Raw genomic sequence first — 16605 nt, forward strand, 5'->3', positions numbered from 1 at the left:
GAAACCACAAACACATTTCATAAACTAAAACAATCATTAAGTGAAATGTTTGTGTTTAAAATGTTGTAAGTAGGCCATTTGTTAAATAACATTATTATATAATATAACATCCCACTGACACATCCATTATTCAAAAATCCAACGTAATAAATTATTTTCCAAGAGCGTTCGTAACACAGTTTTTGTGTAGCATGTGATCTATAATAATTTTCATTAAATGAAATTATTTTATAACAACCATCCTCCATATTAATATCCACTACATAATTTTAGAATATATGGCTCCATACAAACATAGCAAAATCCTATATACGTCGGTGCGTTTGTTTGTTTGTCTGAGAGGGTAGTCACAGTAAGCTATCTGTTGTGTTAACAGCGGGTATTCGAACACGAGAGTTTAGCTTTTTAAATCGTTATACTAACCCCTGTTTCTTCGGGGAAGGAAAATTTTATGTAACAAATACATTTACAATAATACCCAGTACATGTTAAGAGAAAAATGTAACTATTATTTCATAGGAATCCAGGTGGTTAGGGCGCTCGACTCATAGTTTGAGGGTCGAAGGTTCAACTTCCCTTCACAACAAATATGTTCGTTCTTTCAGTCGTGGGAGCGCTATAATATGGCGGACAATCCCACTATGGCGCTGGGTGATGATGACTAGCTGCCTCCCCTCCAGTTTTATACTGCTAAATTATGGACGGCAATCGCAGATAGCTCTCAAGTACCTTTGCGCGAAATTCTAAAAAAATCAACAAATAAACAAACACAATCTAGTCAAAGTTGTCGTTTCAGTGTCAATTAGAGAGTACAAAGTGTTCCTAAAAGACATATTTGAAAATTTCGCTTATTTAAAAAAAATCGTTTGAAAAATATGTCATTCATTTACGGAAAGCTGATATCAATAGACCATAAGTTCTTCAAAGTGTTATTAGCAGAATATTGAACTATTTCAAAACAATAACATTGTAAATTGATGACCTGGACAAGGCAAATTATTATTCACAACACAAGTAGACAACAGTTGTCTGTTGATTCTGACTCGACGCATTTGTAAAGTAATTACATCATGATTGAATCAGATGTTTGTAGCCGCAATTGAATGCATATCTCTGCACAAACAGTTAAAAAATTGCTTTACAGTATCAGCCTATGTGCCAAAAGCACTTAGAGGCGTATTTCACTTACAACAAGGCATAGATGGAGCCAAGATCACATCTAGTGGATGGATTACACTTAGAGAAATGAACTTTTTACAGATGAATTGTGTTTCTTCATCCAGTAAGACATTGGGAGTATGCGAATTAAAAGACAAAACAGAATAGTCCTAGTCCCCGTTTTCATGCATGAACATGACTCATTTGGTGAAGATGCAGGTATGTTGTGGATAAATATGTAGACGTGCCGGCTGCTAATTTCTGAAACGTCACTATTTATCGGTCAATACCTTATGCTGTCAAATGAACTATTATATATTGGTAAAAATAGCCATGATTTCAGTCTAGTCATTTAATTCCTTGAAGAAGAGGAACTGACAGAACGGGTGGTCTGTATACTTCTGGAATCCATTTTCATCGACCATGTATGGGAATCTCTCAAGAGACGTTGTGAATCCTGTCAAATGGCCAACTCTACCTTTACCAGCAAATGCCGAGATTTGCATTTTAGATCACATGACGAATCATCAGATAATTAATTTACATAAACATGAACTGAGATTATGTGAATGGCGTTATGTTGTAACTCATGCTAACTAACTATTATAAATTACAATTATCCTTTTATTTATTTGGATAATGTAGAACACTTGTGCAATAATTGTTTTTTTGTTCATTTCAACAAAATGACTCCTGTTTGTTTGTTAAATCTTGAAGAACACGGTAAAAATGTTTAAAAATACTTTAAGTTAAATGTGTTATTATAAATATAATTTTCTTTTACAAAAAGCAGAAAAACGGCTAAAATAAAAGTTTTCTCGAAAATTTCTTATTTGTTTAACTTTGAATTTTATGCAAAACCACAAAGAAATATCTGCACATAGTCATCCCCAGTTCTTAACTGATAGACTAGAGGGAAGACAACTAGTCAACAGTACTGACCATCAACTATTGAACCATTATTATTTGACTGAACAGTAGGATTAGAGTGTCACTCTTATAACAAACCTACTCTCTCTTTTGCGGCAAAGGAATACAAACCATAAACCATCAAATTCATATTAACAACGCACTAAATACTAGGCCATACCCAGTCCTTTTCAAAAATATTCTTAACAGAAGAAAATTTAAACACAATAATTCGGACAGTTATTTTTAGTCTGTGGTATTCTGTTCAGAGATTTTAGCTTAGCTAAAACTATTTATTTCCTATTCGAGTAGCTCGAATTAGCTATACCATATTTCTTGATAGAAATTTCTCTTAATAGTTTGATATTTTAATGTTCAGAATTCAATGTTATTTGTGGTATTATCTTCAGTGTTGATTTAGTGAAATACATAATTACAACCGATTGCAACAAAATGAAACATAATGAAAGATTTTTCACGTACATAATTTGAGTATAGAGGGTTAAGTGCGTTACATTAAAATGACTTTGGATCTTCACTACGTCGTTACAGCTCATTTCGCCCATCCAGTCATTCTTTAGTGATATAAGACCATTTTGAAAATAGCTTTGCAGGTTAATCTCCGTCGTAAGGCTGTTATGTACAAACCACACAACTCCTTACTAGTTATCTACAGTCTATATACTTTATTTACTATGACGACGGTTTCTCAGAGCCAGTTTGAGCAATCCGATTGCACTAAAATCCTCGTGCACTGCGTCCGTATGAAATAGCATAAATAATAATTTCATTCCCCGCTTACTCCAAGATATGACTAGAAGCCTTACCTTGTTGAGCCTGTACTCTGTCGGGCTCTTTTCTAGACAGAGATCATTCTTGACTGTGTTGCGTGGGCCACATGAAAAGGTTTTTATACTGAACTAAGTGTTCGTGAATCCTCACCTGTTACAAGATAGTGCACTTTTCTTGCCACGCTGGGATTCGACATGTTGCAGATCTTTTTATGGATGACATGGTGCCTCGAATTAATCAATATTCTTTTGTTTTTCAATACCATAAATTACAAGAGATATCCTTGTCTTGGAAATTTTTAATTCCCAATTTGAACAGATCTTTATGACCTCGGTGAATGGATATTTAGCGTCGGAGAGGACTGTTTTACACCCTTCCAAAAAACGATCAGTTGTAGGCAGCATCACGTTACCTACGAAACAACAAACAGTATCAAAATGCAGTTATATTACAATTATTTTTGCCTTTGGCTGTGTAATTTATGTGATTCGCTGATTCCTATGTTCAGAACCATTTTAATGTTATGTACTAAACCTTCTAGAAATGTGTAAAGGACTTGTTAAGAACAAACGTTTTAACCAAATAAGCTTCAGCTTTTCGAATAATGTAGGTAAAAGTTTTAACTTTATTACGTATTCAACAATGAAGTTGTTGAAATCATGTATTCTATCGATTTATACAGCTCATAACATATTTATTGTCATTTTCTATTATACGTACCATTTTTGACAAACTTTACAGCATTCTTAGATTGATTTCTTTTGAATTTCGCGCAAAACCACACGAGGGCTGTCTGCGCCAACCGTCCCTAATTTTGCAGTGTAAGACTAGAGAGAAAGCAGTTAGTCATAATCACTCACCGCCAATAGTGGGAATAGTGGGATTGACCGTAACTTTATAACACCCCATGTCTCAAATTGCAAGAATGTTTGGTATGACCGGGATTCCAACCCGCGACCCTCAGATTACGAGTTAAGTGCCAGGCTCTCCATTCTTAGAAAAAACTTTTAAAGCTAGTGAATAAATTAAAATCAAGCAATTTGTAACACAACAACCCAAACCAAGTATCCCAGTTATCCTGTAGTTGGATGTGTAAAATTATTTCCAGGTTTGCGAAAAAATACAGCTAATAAGAGATTAGATCGAAACTGTGCAGTTTCAGTATTACCAAACAGGAAATTTCTAATGTCCATTTTGCAGAGGCTAAGAAGGTGACTTTCTAGGGGATGAAACGTAATGTAAGAGATTAATTATTTGGAACAAATATGAACATATTGTGTTGTTAATACTGTAATACATCCTTCGCGGAAACACATTTTAAAACGTACAATGTCATTCATTTCAAAAGAATCCGCAACTCGTAACTTGTTTGACATAAGTGAGGAGAACTTTTGAATCATACCACAACAATTAATTTTTAAAAGGATGTACGTTTGGATTTGTAAACTTGATCATAATACTTGAATTAACAAAGACGTAAATAAAAAAAATCATATCGGCTTATATTTTAAAGTATGTTTACTTTAATACTGGTTTACGTGCGCAGCTTCGAAACAGCCCGACACATTTCGTTATTAAAGAGGCCTGATAGGTTATGGACATTAGCGCCATCTCTCGATAATTTAAAATCACAACTATATAAATTTGAATAATTGATAGTTATTTTTTCCCAGTAAAACGATTTTAATGTAAACGATTAAATCGTACATTTTTTTCTATTAGAAAAGAAGTAGTAGAAACGAACTTGATCATTATATAATAATTATCGATAATTATATGATGTTTTTACTGAATTATCAGTAGCATCTTTTTATTTGCTACCACTGACTACTTCATCAAGGTACCTATATTTTATAGTCATAAATTATTATTTTTATAAAAACTAACTTTATTTAGATATTTTATCTTATGTTTTAAACTAATATTTTAGACAAATTTATATGAAAAATAGATAATAATATTTAGACGATAAGCTGTGATATATTGCTCAATATTTCCAAGTTGTTAAAAAAAATAAGACGAGTAACCTACTGACGTTAGAAAATAGTTTCTCAATGATTGTGAGGCTTAAAGATGAAATAAACAGTAGTTTTTCACTTTATGGGTAAAATCCTCTCTAGAAACAAAAGTGTTTCGTTTATATTGTAAAAGTATAAGGGCGGTATCCGAAACAACACGTGCGAAAGAAGTCGCGTTCAGTGTAACGTGTAACTTAGCATTGGACACACACTCGTGCATGTATATATGAGTGTCTTAAAGGAGGCCCGCCAGGACCACGTGGTTAAGGCACTCTACTCGTAATCCGAGGGTCATGGGTTCAAATCCCCGTCACATCAAACATGCTCGCCCCTCCCAGCCGTGGGGGCGTTATATAGTCACGGTAAATCCCACTATTAGTTGATACATGAGTAGCCAAAGAGTTGGCGGTGAGTGGTGATGACTAGCTGCCTTCCCTCTAGCCTTACACTGCTAAACTAGGGACGGCTCGGTACAGTGGCTAACAACCTACTCACTTAAATACCTGTTGAAGAATCCGCAAGCGATTGCGGCCCTATGTTCCTTGATGGAATCTAATGGTGATAACTAACTAACTAAAGCCTAAGTACTTAATGAGTGCACTGGATCTCATATGTGTGTGGTTTTTAATAAGTCCACTGTAGTTTACTTAGTTTACATAGTATATATATGTATATGCATGTGTGTTTGCATTTACATGTTTAGATTGCATTAAAAATTAAAAGTGGTTGCTTTACGTTACAATTTAAAAGCATTTTTTATAATATGCGGTTAATTAGAATGCCGCTTAAGATAGGTCTTCATAAAAATACATACAAAATACATTTGTATATTTGTATTTACATATATGTTTGTATATATATATATATTTACAGAGAGAGAGAGGTAGAGGGAGAGAGAGAAAACCTAAAATTTCGTTCAAATATTATCACATATCAGATTTTTTTTTTCTCGTAACACAGACGTAATAAAAGAAGGGTAGGGTGCAGAATGTTTAAAATATATCATACTTTCAAGTGCTGCTACGTTTCTCTTCTCTTATGTACCAATCCAATGCAGCTGTCTGGGCCATCTGTGTAACACGGTTAAATGATTAATATACTGGTCGCAGGCCTAACTAAAATAATTCTACCTACCAGTTAGTTAATAGGCAGTGTAGGTAAAGAGATTATAGAAACAGAAGGCAAGCACGCCAACTAATAAGTAGAACGGACAGCATGGCACGTTGTTCGGCCGGAAGTTCTCACTTTGGTGATGACCTTTATCTGTGAACTTCAACTAAAGGTAACACTCCCCGCTGTCAATAGGCACAAGGAAAATTAAACCAACATAGAACAGGATGAAGGGCTGTTTCCTTCCTCCACATACATGGGCGTCCGTACGGGTGGGGTGAGGGCAAGACGGGCGCTTAATAAACATAATTCTTTATTTATTCATACAGCATATATGTATATGAATTTTTTATTAAATTCACATTTTCACCCCCCTGCAACCTACTTCCATTAACTCACAGTCTATAATCCTAGAAAATACTTGTTACTAAAGAAATTAGGACTTTTACCCACCAGTGACTATTTATTTGAGCCTTTTGCAGTTATAATCTAAAGTCAGTAACTTACTTGCCTTGGTGATCTAGTGCAAGTTATCTATCTATACATGAACAAAAGGAGCTTTGTTTCAAGGCTTAAAGTTCCTCAGCCGTTGGTTTTAACTATTGAGCTCATATAACATTCCAGAAAATAAAATAAAAACCGTCACTATTATTTCTTAATTGAAATACTTGGAGATAAGTTCGTGTTTTGCGCACGATATATGTACTGAAATTATTTGACCACTGAAACATTATTTGGAAAACAAAAATTGAAATATATAGGAGGGATTAAATCTTCGACCATCTGCATACGAAACGTACTATGTGCCTAGATGAGCCAATGTTCAAAGGTTTTTTGTTTGTTGTACACGTACGCAGCATTATCAAGTGTAATACTACGTATATGAGAATAGTATATATATATATGTTTTAAACAATTCTGTGGTTTTATTTTGTGGTAGGACATGAATGAAACAAAAACCTAAACGGCCAATAAAATATTGAGATTTTTCTTGGTGAAATATTGATAAAACGACTTTATAAAATAGTGAATTTTTAAAATTGTGGTTTCAAGAAGTGTAAAAAATCAACTATTTTCCTTTGTCGATATTTTGCTTATCTTTATTTTTTCTTCCTTAATTGAGCAAGTTTTTTTGTTTATTTTTTACTTATTTCTAACAAATAATAAAGTGTCTGGTCAACCACCACCATTAATGGAAATGGTGTAATATCAGATCCCTCGAGTAGGTAAACTCATTCTTCGTGTATAAAGTTAATCTTTAGGCATAATTTTCAAATTTTAGGCACCTCCTCTATTGAGATAGTTGGAAACATAGAATAGTATAAAACAGTGAATTTTAAAATTATGATACTAAAAAAGTGTAGAAATCAACTGTTGAGTATGTTTTTGTAAATTTCATGTGTGTATATGTGTCTAAATTACATTTGAAACCTATAATTATTTTCTTTTGCGCAATTAATGTAAAGCATCGAAAATAAACGAATATTACGAATCCATCCAATGACACTTGTTTCTTTTAAAACAAAAGGCTCACAAAAGCCTTTAAGACTATTCCAACAGTTTAGTGAGCCTTACATAACAGTTTTTAGTATTATAACCATAAACAATTCCTGTATTCGAACATCTATATAATAATTTATACGTCTCTGGATAGCTCAATAGTAAGCTACTTACTTATAAAATTCGGGGATGGATTCTTCTTTTTGGATACTAGGCAAACAGCTTTCAGCTAGAAGAAAAAGAAAAAACGCACAAAAAGATAATTCATGTTTAATCGGAAGTACATATGTTAAATAAAAACACTACTTTAGAGTTCAACTTGAATATATAAATTTCTCCCATCTTAAATATGTGATACTGTTTGTAAATAAATAAAAAATACACAAAATAATTTAATATTGCTCACTGTATACTTAACTTATGTTGTTATAAAAGAGTTAAAAAAGAAAAAGTAATTATGAAAAATCATTAGCAAAAAAAAAATGTAGATGAGTGTCATTTCTTGACCAGCTTGAAATCTAATTACAGTTCTGGGCTCTGGAGGTCAAACCCTTTCAGTTAAAGTACTTGGTCACGCCCAAGGTCTTATAAGTTAATTTATTCTAATTCTGTCTAAAATAATTTTACGTTCTGACGTTATTGAGGATTCCCTCTTGTTTTCTTAATTACGTTCATATGTTATAATACTAAATTCTTACTTCGGCTGAAACTGGACCAATTGTTTTTAAACATGTATAAGTTAAAAAAGAACATCTTGCCTCAATCCGGGTAGAATGGCTAGACGTTTGAGGCTTACTGCGAATTAATAATTACTTATTTTGTCAGTTGAAAGATGAAACACAATTTATCATTATTCAAGTTCTAGAATATCTCCATATTACAGGTTGTTTCACTACATTTTGTTTAGCATACTAAATTAAGGTGTTTTGCTCTTTTTTAATAAACTAGGTTTATCTAGTTTATCTAGGATAAACTGCAAAAAGTTATTGTTGCATAAGTTTTGAATATCATAAAATATTTTATGCTAAGCTGGTATTGCTATTTTAAAATTATATATATATATATTTATTTATTTTCTCTGTTAACCATAGGACCTGAAAAACAACCATCGAAAGCCTTATTGAGTAAACTCTATAAGTATGTATTATGTTGCAAACATTCTTTGTGTCGTACTGACGACATTCAAGTATGAAATTATTATGTTTGATTGATGTCATGTACTTATCATATTATCTCAGAGCATTATTTAGTTCTAGTATTATTTTACAATACTTAAACTAGAAGCATTATTTAGTTCTAGTATTATTTTACAATACTTAAACTAGAAGCATATTATTAAATTTAAATCAAAAACTTTTAGAAGGAAAATTAAAATATTTGAGAGTTCATACCAACAAAAATATGCACATATACATGTGTGTGTGTGCGTCAAGCATCAAGAACTTTAAAAACATACAATTATTTGAGATTTGGGCTAAGTTAAGAATTCTAATCATGTTAATTGTCATAAGGGAATCAATTTGCCCCTTCTTTATCGTTATAATGCAACATTTCTTAACGTTTCCAGTTTAAGTTGTGTGGTGCTATGTTTAATAATTGTAGTATTGAATTGTAAGCTCCCGAAAGAATGGGTTTTTTTAAAAAAAGCTTTTAGCAAGTTATATAATGGTAACAAAGTATTTTTAATGTTATGCAACTGGCGCAGAGATATAGACATACACAGTGACCAATTTTCACCAAAGTATAAGTTCAAAATATTGATTTTCACTTGAACACCCTAAAATTGGACTAAATTAATGAAGCCAACATTCGCGGTCGAGTGCACCATGTCTTGGCTACACCAATATGGCTAATTTTGATACCAAAAAAATCGTGAAAAACATAGAATTATCTATATTTGTTGTGCCATCTTGATCCTCCTATAATTACTTAAAACGAGCAAGTACGCCATTTTATTTGTCATTGTGTGGGACCTGTAGAAACGTATTTTTGAGCTAGGTCCCATGCAAACTGGTCAAAATATGGCCAGCTAGTTGATCAAATACTTCAAAACATACTATTTGTGAGCTCTGACATCTCTCCTTCTTAAAAAGATTCAAAATGAGCAGATCCAACTTTTATACGTTATTATGCTGGACGTATGAAAATCAATATTTATGCCAATTTTCATATCTATTGCTACATGTATGACCTCACAGAAGTTCAAAATATACATATTTTGAGTTGTTTGATCTTTCACTTTATACAATTTCTAAAAATGATTAAATAAAAAAAATATGAAAAAAGTATTTATGTATACTATAACCGTACCATATTTCCAAATAATCCTCTGAGAAATAAAGGAGAAGAAGTTACAAAAAAAGAAGGAAAAATAGGGTCAGGTTTTTATGTATATAGTAGCTGATTATTTACACTAGGTGTCTGTGACTTGTTGGTGATAATTTCGAACAATAAATGGACAACACACATTCCACTTGTTTCAAAATTATATATTCAAAACAAGCCAAACACAGGTACAAAACTTTTTTACACTATAGGATATCACAGTTGTCTCTAAAGCTTTAAATAATTCTCTATTCTTGTGAAAAGTCCATACTGGGTAGTTCAGTTACGTTTGGACACAAATGGAAAGAATGATTATTTTTCTATACTCTATTTATTACTGCACAATCTGTTATAGATTCATTTACGTTATCCTGTGGATTATCACAGTTGCACCCCGAACATTAAACATTTGTCTTCCTTTCGTCAATGTCCACCCGAGTGGGTTCAATAACGTTAGAATACTCTTTGACAAGACAGATTATTCTTTTATATTTCTGTTGTAACAATACCAGTTCAAAACTCACTTTAAATATTGCCTGTTAAGGCTAAACTAACAATCACGCGGTCTGACTTTGCTTACATTAACTTAACGTTTTCTTACTTCGCTTTTCTTTACTTAACTTCAATATATATATAAGTATATAAAACGTGCCCAAATGTGGCCTATAACATTTCTGCAAACTAGGATGCAACAATACTCACTTAAGCCAGCAAGAAAAATACAAAAGGTCGTAGTAATGTGACATCAACTTAAAACAGTCGAGCTACACACACAACGTACAACTCTTACCAAGTTACGTAACGAAATTTGTTATAACTATTTGTTTTAACACTTCTCTTATGAAAACTAAATAATTATTAAATATTATATCACTAAATTAATTAAATAATAGCTCTCACGCTAAATAGTCTAGTATATATCTGCAGAAACATAACAAATGGTGATCATTCAGAATGATCATTAAGTTATCTGGGTATTTACTAACAATAATATTGTAATATTATGGAGAGGTTGTGAAGATGATGAAGGTTTTTTCACTAAGGTATTGAAAAGTATTCTAGTTTCCTCAATAGTAAAACAAAGTGACTGATGGTCGATTAAACATTTATAAATATTTTACTATCACCGAGACTGAGGTGGTTGTGTACATTGTGGCCGTTTGTCATCTCTAAGTATCTGAATATTTTACTACCTGCAAAACTGAGAAGATTGTGACTATAGCGAAAAATCGCGCTTCATTGTTTTGTAACCTTATAATATCATCACAGATTTTTATAACAGGTCACACGATACTGATGTTGTTAGTTAATACTATTATAAGCTAATGCTAGTATTCTGGTGGAGTAGTAGTACCAGTAACGACAGTAGTGTAACAGCTCATACAGTCTGTTAATTAATGGTAGTAACATATAACAAAGGTTTGTTTGTTTGTTTTTTGAATTTCGCACAAAGCTACTCGAGGGCTATCTATGCTAGCCGTCCCTAATTTAGCAGTGTAAGACTAGAGGGAAGGCAGCTAGTCATCACCACCCACCGCTAACTCTTGGGCTACTCTTTTACCAACGAATAGTGGGATTGACCGTCACATTATAACGCCCCCACGGCTGAAAGAGCGAGCATGTTTGGCGCGAAGGGGATGCGAACCCGCGACCCTCAGATTACGAGTCGCACGCCTCAACACGCTTGGCCATGCCGGGCCCATATAACAAAGGTTACCATATCAGAAAAATGTAAAAAAAAATATTACAAAAGTCTATGAAATTTTCTGTATAAACTTTGAGTGAATTCGTCATACTTTATTTAGGACACCATGAAATCTCGTAAAAGTTTTCAATCTGTTAACTGACTGCTACTAGAAATATCAAATATCCCTCGGTAGATCAGTGATTCGTTTACGGGTTTTACAATGCTAAAATCTGGAGTTAAATTTCTCGCAATGGAAAGAGAGTACAAATAGCTAATTGTGTTAAACATAAACTATGACAGACAAATCATCTAGTCTTCTCGTCAGTAAATAAATTGACAAAATTTCATCATTGGATTTATTCGATGTTACTGATTTGCAACAAATACCTAGCGTGTAAAGTAGCCTTCAGTATTGTTAGAAGGAGGCAAAAAAGTAGTAATAAATTTCCACTGCCACCAGCCAGTATTTGCAGGATCGGGTGAATAGGGTTACTATGTTTGTTCTGAAAATACATAGTCTTCAAAAATAAAATGAAAGAAAATCTGACGAATGTTTTGACGTACAATATAGTTAGTATTTGTACTTGACTATTCGTAACTCGCACTACAACATAGAACCATATTAACGAAATAAATAACAAGTAGTATTTTGTAGAAAAAGAATAGAAAACAATTACATGACGATTATGGATCACACATGGCTTTATAGTTCATCTAAAGAGAGGTTATGTAGGTTGACTAACCTGCAACATACAAGTATTTTCAGCACATTACTTATTAGGCTAAAGTTATCATATTACTACATATCAGAAACCCAATTTTTTTTTTAATTCTTGTACTTTGTGTACAAGCTCAAGTGCTCGTAATATTCCAACGATCACTGTTCTCCATAGTCGTATATACCTACTCTTGCTATATAGATTTCTAATGTTGTATACAGATAACACCAAAACTGAAACACACAGCCATACCCACGTGAAGTTTTTCTATTGGATACTTAATTCTGCGATTTATTAGACAGATATAAGTGAGAAATTGTTGTAATCTTATGCAGCTTTAAGCTTAGAACCACAGAACAAAGATTAATGCTTACAGTTGAGGAAAGCAAAACTCATTTTCAACTTGTTTTAATACCGAGACCGAACTACTGTTGCCTATACATGGTTTATGCAGGAAATGCTGAGGGCATGTTCCCCCTCAAATGTTTAACGATAAGGAAATGCTCCCTTTACATTGACTCATTACTACAACATTTATTTCTCAATAAATAATAACAATTTTCCTATGTTTATGTTAACTGAAATAATTTATAGTTGCAATCACGAAACTTATATCGGTGCGTATCTCTGATAAAAATAATTGCATGAGAATGTGTTATTTTAAAAGTGAAGCATTGCTATAAAATAAAACATAAGAATGAAAATTAAAAGTTCAAACAACAAAGTGTCTTTTCGTGCAAACTTTACGACACGTAGCATTAGACACGATACACTTAACATCAAATATTTAATGTAGTAACAGCAAATACCTGCACGTACCTATTTCATGATAGCACTCCGGATTTAACTTATACAATGCTATCTTAAAAATCATTTTTTTTAGATATGACAACGAAAGAAAAATACACCATAACACAGTAAACACGAGAGAAACATTAAGAGATAAAGACCAGTAATAGAGATATTCCTTAAATAGTTACAATCTTCAAAATCAGCATTTACAGCCTACAGAATATGTTTTATTTTACTATTCTAACACATATCTACAGAATTAGAAGACACTGATTTTTTTATGCGTAAGTCACTCGTTAAACTTTATTCATCCCTATGGATCTGTAGTTTTAGGTCACCTTAACTGTAAATTTTCTTTATGATTTTTATTGATCCAAAGCCCTCTCTGGAACAGAGTACAACTAGGTACATGAAAGATCAATGTATATGTTCTCTACAACCTAAAACCCCTGTTAACCCCGGCTCTCTAACGTACAGGGCAAATGTGCCAGATTACCTGGCCTATTTCAAAAACGGAAGGGTTAATATCGTAATTACGTCTTCTACGACAGAAACGCTAAACCGGTTTCTCAAACAAGCAGGTTTCGTGACTCTTAAGGACACTCTAAATACCGGGCCTAAACCAGTAATGAGAAATAATTAATTCTTGAGTTATCACCTCTCCTCTCAAGTTGACAGATAAATTGTATATAAAGGAAAGTATTTAGAAACTTTACTATATCTATTCATCTTATTATTTACGACTGTTTTCTCTGTTTCTCACTGTACATGCATTTGTATATATATGTATACATATAGATTGTTTTTGACTTTTCCCTAATTGAAATAAGCTATTACTACATCACTAGTGATTATATTTACTTAATTCCTTTCTATATATGTACATACCTATTCAGATTCAGGGCAAGTTCTACCACATGTGAAGGTGAATAGTTTATAACAAGGTCCTGAGCGGTTCAACTAACAGCTTTTTTATCATACTTGGCTTCTCTTACATCACCATGTCCTCGTTTCACTGTAACCCTTTGAGCTTCAGAATCAGGCTAGGGATGTTGAAAAATTAGGATAATAAGTTTGTTCTTCTATTGTTTTTTCCAGAGCTACTCATTTATGCCAAGGAAGCTTAAATCATTCTCAAGAGCAACGCAATATTAAAAAGTAAAAAACAAAATGTTGTGTATTCTTTGATAGATTGTTTAGGCAGTGAATTCATGACGAGTAAATTGGATTGGACGGCACAGAACCAGTAGACGAAGGACATTCGAAATGTCGCTCTCTACACTTGTGTTTTTTTCTTTTTTCACAAAAGCTTTTGTTGTCCATTCCAGTTTACTGAACATCTTGTGTGATTATGTACATGTCACAGTGAAGCAAACAAAAGTTTTCATTTAGAGTCTAAGAAATTAGTGAGTTGTTGTTGAGTTAATAAATTAAACTTGTACCATAAATTAATTACGCGCATAACAAAAAACTAAAAATACTTCAAAGTAAATACGTTGTTTTAAAAAAAAAAAAAAAGTAAATAATGCTATAGCTTGTCCCCTAAACAATCCCCTTTTGTGTTTCCATTAACAACTCGAACAAATAATTAAAATTATTTATAAAAGACAACTCATTTCGTTTACTTAGAAAAAGAGAAACTCTGTACCGTACTTTTTTAATGGAGCGATAGTAGAATTTGTTTTGTCCTTTTTAAACATAAGAATTTTTGTTTATTTCATCATTTAGCTTAGTGGTGATATTGAGGAGTTATAATACTAAAATTCGTGATTCGATGTAGGACACGTTTGTTTTTTGAATTTCGCGCACACCTACTCAAGGGTTTTCTGCGCTAGCCGTCCCTAACTTAGCAGTGTAAGACTAGAAGGAAGGCAGCTAGTCATCACCACCCACCGCCAACTCTTGGGCTACTTTTTACCAACGAATAGTGGGATTAACCGTCACATTATAACGTCCCTACGGCTGAAAGGGCGAGCATGTTTGGTGTGACCGGGATACGAACCGGCGAATGTGTAGGACACTGCGTATATAGCCAGATATACAGCTTTGCGCTAAAACAAAGTCAGTACTTTTCACAAGCTATATGCAAAAGTATTTTGTATTGTATATATAATTTATAAAAATTTATTTTGTCGAAAAACCTAATTTTGTCGTCAGTAGGTTGCAAAGTCAAAACAAAAGGTGAATGCTATATTAGTAGGGAATAAACTGATTCACAAAAAAGATATTCAGAAAGACAGAAGCATTGACAACAAATAATCTGTTGAAAAAAAGTAAACCAAGTAGCGTGATTTGAAATTAATTATTATGCTTCATTTTTATGTTGTTAAGCATAAAAAACATCATAACATGCTATCTGTGTTCTACCCACTACTGTTTCTAGCAGTGTAAGTCTGTAAACTTACAATATTCTAACAATAGGAAACATTTTTCTTTAGTCAATTTTACCGTAGCTATTACTTCAAACAAAGCAACAGAAACCGATATTCCTTTTTTATTTCTTACAAAGTACATAATTTCAAAAAACGATTTCAATTAATGGTTAACAGGTCAATACTATTGAGCTATTGCTGGGTATTTTGAGTCCCCTGACTGGTAAGAAATTACGTACAACATTAAAGTTCGAGTTTCGATTATTTGTGATATTGTGATAGAAAGTGTACAGATAACCCAATGAGTAGCTTTGTGCTAAAATTACAATAGATATATTGAGTATTACAAGCTTCTCGGTTAGTTTAAACTGTTCAAATGACATGATCATTATTATCACACTGTAAAAAAAATCAATAAAAGAGATGGAATAGATACACCAAAAAGTAAGGAAACAAGGTACGAATGGATAGAATAATATTACAACACTTAGTAGATTTTATATGGTGCAACCTTGAAGTGAGGGTGGCTATCGTTCCGTTCGTGTGTTTTTTGTAACTTGGCAATTGTTCAAACTAAATGAAAGGTATATATAGTTAAATGTCTCTATTGTAAAATTTCTTTAAGCAACCAAGTACCGATACCTATATGTAATCAAATTTTCTGTTTTGTTTGTTTGTTTTTAGAATTTTGCACAAAGCTACACGAGAGCTATCTACACTAGCTGTCCCTAATTTAGCAAACTCTTGAAATACTCTTTTAGTAACGAATAGTGGGTTGGCCGTCACATTATAACGCTCCACGGCTGAAAGGGCGAGCATATTTCGTGTGATGGGGATTCGAACCCGCAACCCTACAACTGCTGTTTCTAAAAAAAATAATTTTTGAAAAGGAATAGCTAATTATAACATTCAATTCAAGTCTATAATTGGATCAAAGTTCAAAGTAAAACTCGAAGTAGTAATAGTTGTAATCATAACCACATCCAATTTAAGGTTGCACAGGTCAAAGACCATTAACTGTTGTGATATTATATTGCCCCTTCCTACCTTTTTTCATTACTTTTTAGTGCTTCCATTTCTACTTCCTAATATTTTTATTCAAAAATTGTTTACTTTTGTCTCATAACGTTTCTTTTGGTACTAAATCACCAGACCGACTGAGCTCTAACCTTATCGTCCTACTAGCTTTTCTTACAGCTATCTCTCGACATTTCCTGTCTTTT

The 16605-nt window shown here is 32.9% G+C and overlaps 1 protein-coding gene across 2 annotated transcripts in view; it reads right to left on the bottom strand.

Moving 5' to 3' along the window:
* The window catches only part of LOC143258576 (POU domain, class 3, transcription factor 4-like), a 205914-nt gene that overhangs the window by 43709 nt on the left and 145600 nt on the right, over nt 1–16605 (bottom strand). The window contains exons 2-3 of one of the 2 annotated variants that reach the window (XM_076517739.1): nt 7662–7716; nt 3010–3271 (exon numbers count right to left, since the gene is read on the bottom strand). The gene's annotated coding sequence lies outside the window, so the exon portion shown is untranslated. Of the gene's footprint in view, nt 1–2054; nt 3272–7661; nt 7717–16605 lie in introns of those variants that run through there. The other variant, XR_013032388.1, reaches the window with a different exon arrangement.

Source organism: Tachypleus tridentatus, chromosome 8, assembly GCF_004210375.1.
Source record: "Tachypleus tridentatus isolate NWPU-2018 chromosome 8, ASM421037v1, whole genome shotgun sequence".
NCBI lineage: Eukaryota > Metazoa > Arthropoda > Merostomata > Xiphosura > Limulidae > Tachypleus > Tachypleus tridentatus.